Raw genomic sequence first — 7,786 nt, 5'->3', positions numbered from 1 at the left:
AGGGCTTTTTTAATTATAAAAGGTTATTGGGATGTTATACCTGACAAGAAATCCAATCTGATTCACTAATTTTGTCTTAGCATTGGCAGGAGCAATCAGTTCACCATCTTGAACAATTTCTGTGATGATGATACGGCCCTATAACTTTCTTCTTGCCTCATTTCTGTTGAGGCTTGCTGCTCGATTCAGATGGTTGAAAACAACAAGCACTATTAATTCCCAGTAATCCTTATAATTAGAGAATTCAAATAATGTTTACGTATAATAATTGCTATACCTCGCCTTGTTGCCCATCATTGCCTCCCTCGGCAATTTGTTGCTCCTTATTGCCTTGCTTAGCAATTGGTTGCTCCTCGTTATCATCACCAGACATGTTGAGGTAGATGTTAGTCTGGCTATGATCAATCTCTTCATTTGGTTAATCGTTTGTGCCACCTTCAACAATCAACTGCATTATGTATTCCTCTTCAACAATCAATTGCATTATGTATTCTTCTGCCATTCGGGCCTGCTCGTCCTCTGATATGCCATTGTAACTAGTATAATCACTACAAGAAACCTGTTAATCTGTGATGAATCAAATCTGTCACAGATTGCTGAAAAATCGTCATAAAGCAGCATCTATGACGATTTTATATAACGTCATGAATTGAGCGTCACAGATTAACTCAGGTGACGTTTTCTTCGTTCCCCTCATTTTTGTCAGAGATGAGCACAATCTACGACATTTTTAAACTGTCACAAACCACCCTCAGGCCCGTTTAACCCAGCCCAAGCCCAATGTTTTGTGACGAAAATAAACGTCATAGATGGTTACGACATGGCAGCCAACGTGGCTGTGACAAGTGACGTGGATGATGACGTGGACACTGACGAAGCATTCACGGTGACGTGGATGCTAATGTGGCATTCATGGTGACGTGGCCGATGACTTGACGCTGACATGGCTAGTGATGTGGATGCTGATGTGGCATTCATAGCCCATTTTAGAACTGGACCACTCAATTGGGCTATTTTTCAGCCCACAGATTTTACAATGATCATTTCAGCCCACAAATCTTACAATGTTCATTTCAGCCCACAAATTCAATCTAAGCCCATATATCACAATGATCATTTCAACCCATAATACATAGCAAATTATATCAACCCATCAACCAAAATAACAGGTAGCATGTTCGAGCATACAACCAAAATAATTCAAAAACAGCATACATTCATGTTTCTTTGCTTCCAGAAACAGTTAGTATGAACAACAGCTACCAAAAACAGCATACATTCATATTTTCATAAACAGTTAGCATGAACCAACTCAGCTTGGTCGATTTTGACCAAGAACAAGCTCAAGCTTGGCCTCCAACTCAGGTTGATTCTTGCTCATCTCCTCTCTGTACAACTCCAAAGCATACGAGTTCAGTAAGCTCTAAAAATAGGAGGAACTTGTAGAACAGTAAGCTTCTAAAAGCATACGAGCAAATCTCAGAGTTATTAAATTGTTGCTGACAGTGATCTGTAGAAATTCAAGTGTACAGAGGCAGCCCATCTGCAGTTAACTGTTTGCAGTAATTTGTAGCAGATTTTTGCTTATGTTGAGTCACTAGGACGTGTTCAGATATAACAGCAGATGCTACAGAAAGGAAACCTGAGATGCACAGGAAGCTGTAAGCAAAGAAAAATGCACCAACCTTATTCCATTTCCTTTCCTCGCCCTCTCGTACCAATCTATAATACTGCACCAATAAACAGGTAACCAGAATTGAGGACCAAATAAGAATTTGCTCTAATGTTCTGAATTTGAGTTATTTGGAATTGATCTGAACACGAACTTATTAAGCGTGCACCGGCTCGTGAGATCGAACATGTACAGGATCGCAACGGCATCCTTGCACGCGATTGGGATGTGATCGACAGACTGGACGTCTCCTGCATCCATTCCACAAGACATAAAAATAGTCAGGAAAGGTTGGGTAATTTGACATTTGAACCAAAGGAACCAGCAAAGAGAATCACAGCTTCAAACTACAGTTTTTTTCTGGGTTACCTGCGACGTCCCAGATGCTGTAGGCAATCCTAGCTCCCCGAACGGTCATCCTCTTATCCATGAGATTCAGGCCAGTCATCTGCAAGCCGTTCTGCTCCTCCCCGTCATCTCCCACTTACTTAACCTGCAGAGGAACGAACACCGACAGGAAGATTAGATTTACAGCCGTACTAGCAGATTTGCAAGAAAACAAACTTCTATGACTTCTATGGTTCAGACAATAGCATTACAAGTGTACATAGTCCTACTATCTCAGACTCTCACTTAAAACAAAGAGCCCGTGAGAGCCAGACTTGGGAGCCCGTGAGAGGCAGCATCGCGAGAGGCCGCCAATGGTAGTGGAGTCACCGCGTTGTCCCTACCCTGCTTCCACAGCTATGAAACCCGAACAAGCATATCAGAAAGCGAATGGAACGCAATCGAATCGAAGGATAAGGAGAGGGATTGTGTGAGCTCACATTAGACTCCTGGATGATCCTCCTGGCCTCGCGGAGGACGGATAGGGAGACGAAGACCTCCAGGACCCTAGCTTCGGCCCTGCCGCCGCCTTGGGCGCCACCTTAGCCTCCACCTCCTCCATGGCATCCTCCGGCCTCATCTTCGCTTTCCCCCACCCTATGCTCCCCATCCTCCATCTGGCTAACCCTGCCAGCCTAGAGGGATGCCGCCATCCGGCGGGAGCCCAGCCACCCGGCGGATCTGAGGGAGGTAGTGGCGGCGGATCTGAGCGAGGGAGAGGGAGGGGAGGCGCGGCCAGAGGTGGAGGACGAGGCCAGCCGTGGGAGGAGGAGGGCGGGGGAGGCGCAAGGACCGCCGGCGGTGGCGCTATGCTCGGAGTCGGGAAGAAGAAGGCGGAGAGGAAGGGAGGATGGTGGGGGCGGGGGTGGGGGCAGGGGGCGGTGCCGGGAGACGGAGGGAGAGGAGGGAGGCCCAAACCTGTCTAGCGGCCCAAACCTGTCAATACAAACAAACATATAGGACGTAGGGTATTACGCGATCAATACAAACAAACATACAGGACGTAGGGTATTACGCGATCTAGCGGCCCAAACCTGTCTAAATCGTGTTCCTTGCGTCACCATCGACTCCTTGATTCTCAACAGCCCTTACCGCAGAAAATACCACCTAGGGTACCGCCTAGGTGGGTTGCCGGTCTAAAACACCGATAGGTGGCGCGCCAGGTAGGGGAGCTCGTCGAGTTTCTCAACGTGAGCTCAATGGCGCCCGTTGTTTTCAAGCCTGTCTTCACCATCGAAGCGGCGCAACCTTCGTTTTTGGATCCTAGCTCTGCATCGTCGACGGCGCTGGATCATTTTGGTGCAAGATCGTCAATGTCCAGGAGAAGAATCGGAGGATTCGGTTAGGAAAATCCAAAATTTCAAAGTCAACAATCCCGAGTTGGACTACGCATCGGACCCGACCTCAGTTCAGACTAGTCGGTCCCAGTCACTTCCCAAATCAGCTTCGACTCCAAAACGGTTTCCACATGGACTCCGCAATGCAACCGAAGTCTACCAAAGTTTCCTCACTCGAACTCTACTTGAACATGGGAACGATGAAGATGACGACTCCGACTCGGTCTATCTCCTAGAGATCCCACTGACAGGACCAGCCCAGGGACTAGTAATAACTTTGACATCGCAAGGCAAATTCATTCACTGGCCAGGAATGAGACCATCCCTCGCCCGCAACTACGAGTCACGCCTTGTCGCTCACATAGACAACCTCGCATACCAAGAAGGCATCCCATTCACTTCAAGCCGCGAGGAAAGTTCCATAGAAATTGCAGCATCAAGCTCTGAAAGCTACTACCCCAACAGAGAAGTCTTTGTTATTACTAAAAATAACAACCCGGGTACTAGCCAACAGAGAACCCCCAGGCAATTAGCACAACTCGACAATGTCTCAGAAGATGAGTCAACAGCTAACGCCCCACAAGATGAAACTTCTGATCAAAGGAACCAAAGAAGGATGCGCAATGCTGCTCGGGCTGAGCAACGACAAATGCTGGCTACAAACATTCCCATTACAAACCTCGAAAGAGCATTTGACGCAGTACAGGCTCAAGAACACAACACTCCACTCGTAGCAATTGCCTCTATCAACCTTATATCAATGCTCATACCTCGAGACAAAGACAACGAAGTCACAGCTCAACTTGTGCAGCGAGGCAACAGACTAATCGCACAACTCGCGGAACAAGCCTACAAGTTACTCGATAAAGAATCACCAATCCCGTCTGTTCCTCGCACCGCAGTTCATCAGGAAGGCAGTAGAGGTGCTGCAGCTAACAACAACGAAGTACAAAGGAACGACAATGAAATTGTAAACCAACCAAGGCAACACAGCCTCAAGTCAGATTAGGATTAGGTGAGTTAATCCCCTCTTCCGATACATGCTGTTCGATTTGATCAATATCATCATCACTAATTTGAACTTTTTCTTTGCGGCAACTCAAATAAAAACTAGCAGTTTAAGGTCTGATTGGCACCATCACTAGTAGAGAACTCAGTATTAGTCCCGATTGGTAGGGTGCAAATCTCCCAGAAATCCATCCGGAATAAACCAATCATGACAAAAGGGGGGTCTTTAGTCCCGGGTCCTTCAACCGAGAGTAAAGCTACGAACCGGGACTAAAGGGCCTGCCATACTAGGCGCGGGACAGGACCTTTACTCCTGGTTGGTAAAACCAACTGGGACTAAAGGGTGCCCCTTTAGTCCGGGTTGGGTCCGGGACTAAAGTCCTGCAGGCGTGCATGGCGCCTGTAATTTCATGCATCACGTACGTACCCCGGCCCTTTTGTTAACCTTTGGTAGTTGAGACTTTTTTTATAATGAAATCAAACTAGTATTTAAACCAATGAAACTAGTAATTATACAATTACTATATATAAAATTCTTAGTATATATATACAATTCTTAGGATACTATACAAATCGGTCTTAGTATATTATATATACAAATCAAACTATATATCTACAATCTTCCCATCGAGGTGTTGCTCGGAGCGTCTAAATTTTGTCCATCGTAATAAAATTCTTCTTGTGGATTTACCACCTCATCAATCAGGAATCCAATGAGACCTTCACATATTGACTCTACTGTTTCCTTCTTCAAGAGTCCTTATTGAATATTTAACATCTATAATTTAGAAATATGTGAATGTTACATGAACAATTAAATATAAGGAGCTAGAAAATAATTAACTATTAATAGTTTTATTTTATGTACTTTAAAGTTGTGTGGCGTCATCTTTAGTCCCTTTGATCCCACAAAACTGTGCATGTGCTCACAGATGTAGTAGCCACATAGATTATTCCCGGGTTCCTGACTTAAGCACTTCAGTGGGGAAAAAATAAGTTATGAAATATTCGTGTCATAGAATGTACAAAATGTGCAGACTTCATACGTACCGGGAAGTCTGTGTTCCATGTAAGTTTTTCTCTGAATGGACGTTTGTGTGTCCTGATGAATTGTCTCCATGCGTTGCGGATTAAAATAATGAATGATATAGTGTAACTGGGTTAAAATTTAGGAAACAAACTTTTGCATAGACATAAAGGTCCTGAATTATTACAAGCCTAGCATGTCTTGCGTGTCTCGGTACTCCACCGGATCTTTCCTCAACGAATCGAAGACAGTGACGTGGCTTCTTTCACGCTCAATTATAACAAGGATCCAGTGGAAGCTGCGTACGTTAATGTTCATATATATTAAAGCTAACTAACGTTAATCAAGTAAGGAAAAAGAAAACAAAAGTAGATGGTATACACACACTTACTTGAAGTTGTATGGAAGTAGTATGAAATCCTTGAATTTTTGTTTGTCTAGGAAATTGTATACTTCCACCAAGGTTTTTTCCAGCGATACCGGTATCTGCTTTTGGTTAACTACGGATGGATCCATGAAGCCAATATGAAGGTACGCTTCTCGTCGGCACGTCTGAATTAGCATCCCACATAAAATGGAAGACGAAGTTAGTACGGTGACCCACGCAAAAAAATAATGATATGATCCAAAATTTACATGTAGATAAACGAACACTTACAAAACCCAGGCGCTGATTAGATAGACGCCCAGGGCATCATGATGGTACACTTTGTATATATCCTTGAATGCTAGCCACAGAACTTTCTCACCTTCGCCATAAAAATCTATCGGTTTTACCTTAAGGCCAAACATCTCCCTCGAGTCGGCGGACACCTTCATGTACCATTGATGGAATTCGTACATCTTTGTTGATAGCTTCTGTACCAACTCAGGCCTTACCAAAGACTTGCCTAGCTCAAAGGTCCATCTTGGATCAACTGGCGGTGTAGCTGGCAGCTCAACTTGCCCTAGACATTCATGAAGTCCCATACCTGTTTCTTCCATGAATTTCAATACTTGTGATTGTTGATCCAAGGGCATTGCTGCTATCTTTTCAGCATCTTTTTCTTGTAGATGCCCAAGGTTGAGGATAGCACCACTGGAAGATGACTTTCCTTTCCTTTTTGCCCTCTCATCAGCCTTGACTAATGCCCGTTCGTAGTTCGATAGTAGTGGTATCCTCTTCTTGGCTCCTTCTTCCATCCTGAATAAAAAACTTTAATTCTCTTCGATTTACTGGCGGTGGCTCCATCTCCCTTGCTTCTTTTTCTTCGACCTGTTTCTTGAACCACTCACTGGCCTCTGCTTGGATTTCAGCCCAGTATTCCACATGAGTCATTGCCTCCCAGTGTTCCTCATGAGTCACTTCAGGCTCATTTCTGTTCTTCATCTTTCTCTGTTTAGGCTTGGGAGGTGGTGGTCGCGACTTCTTAAGTGGTGTTGCAGGCTCTTTCCTCGGTGCTGCTTTTAATCCCGGTGACGATGATTGGGGAGGGGTGTTATTGTAACGGCCCCGGACAAAAATCCTTTGCGTTAATCTTAATCCGAGCCCCTGATCACCTGTCTTAGTTTTTCCAAGCCTAAGTGTTCAACCTCCAGATCTTCCGACCCCTGCGATCCGACCCCTCGCCGTGGTCTTCCCAGTTCCGACCCCGCCGACCCCCAACCCACCGTCGGATCTCTCTAAGCCATCTCACAGCATCGCCCTTCAGTTCGAACCGTGGACCACCAAGACTGACCCCTAGGCCCACGAACTCTTTTCCCCCAGATCTCCCGTGACACGTGCACTCGAGTTGCATGCCCGTTTCAGAGTTCCCCAGCCGCGTGGCGCAGCTCCTCCGACGCCCACTGCTCCGCCTCGTCTCTGGCCCACGACCGGATGGATTCTTGCACCCCCTTCCCCAATCGCGGCGGAAGCTCCTCTGCTACCCTTTCTGCAGCACCTCGCCGCCCGCGCCCATCATCACATCACCAGATCCCGGCTGCAGAGCCCGATGCCGCCCATCTTTTCCGTCACCTCGCCACAGTCGCGCCGCCCCGGTCCTCGCTACGTGACGATTCCTCCTCCGCCCACCCAGACCGCGGCAGCGACAGCTCCTTTTCCCGCCCTATCAGAAGCCACCCCGACAATATGTTCCTCCACGCTCGCCCGCGCGACTGCAGCCGCCTGTCTTCTCACCTGTGCGCCCTCATTCCTAGCGCCGTTTTCCCGGTCACTTCCATCAGATCCACCGCAAGACGACGCCCACCTCCGCCAAATCTCAACTACCGGCAAAGCCGCGCCTGCATCGCCCTGACGTCAGTGCCCAATGACCGCCGGCGTCATCCCCGAAGTCCTGCTCCACCGCCCTCATCGCTCCATCCCCGCCCGGGCAG

At 46.8% G+C, this 7,786-nt stretch overlaps 1 long non-coding RNA gene across 1 annotated transcript; it reads right to left on the bottom strand.

The window, feature by feature from the left end:
• Positions 1-1,666: 1,666 nt before the first annotated feature.
• LOC117847760 (uncharacterized) lies at positions 1,667-2,156 on the bottom strand. Its single transcript, XR_004638700.2, has 3 exons — positions 2,042-2,156; positions 1,827-1,923; positions 1,667-1,730 (listed from the first exon to the last, which is right to left on the bottom strand). It is a non-coding gene; the product is annotated as an uncharacterized lncRNA (long non-coding RNA).
• Positions 2,157-7,786: the final 5,630 nt, after the last annotated feature.

Source organism: Setaria viridis, chromosome 3 (genome assembly GCF_005286985.2).
Source record: "Setaria viridis chromosome 3, Setaria_viridis_v4.0, whole genome shotgun sequence".
NCBI lineage: Eukaryota > Viridiplantae > Streptophyta > Magnoliopsida > Poales > Poaceae > Setaria > Setaria viridis.
The sequence above is the reverse complement of the archived record's forward strand: the minus strand, read 5'-3'. Positions and strand labels throughout refer to the sequence as shown.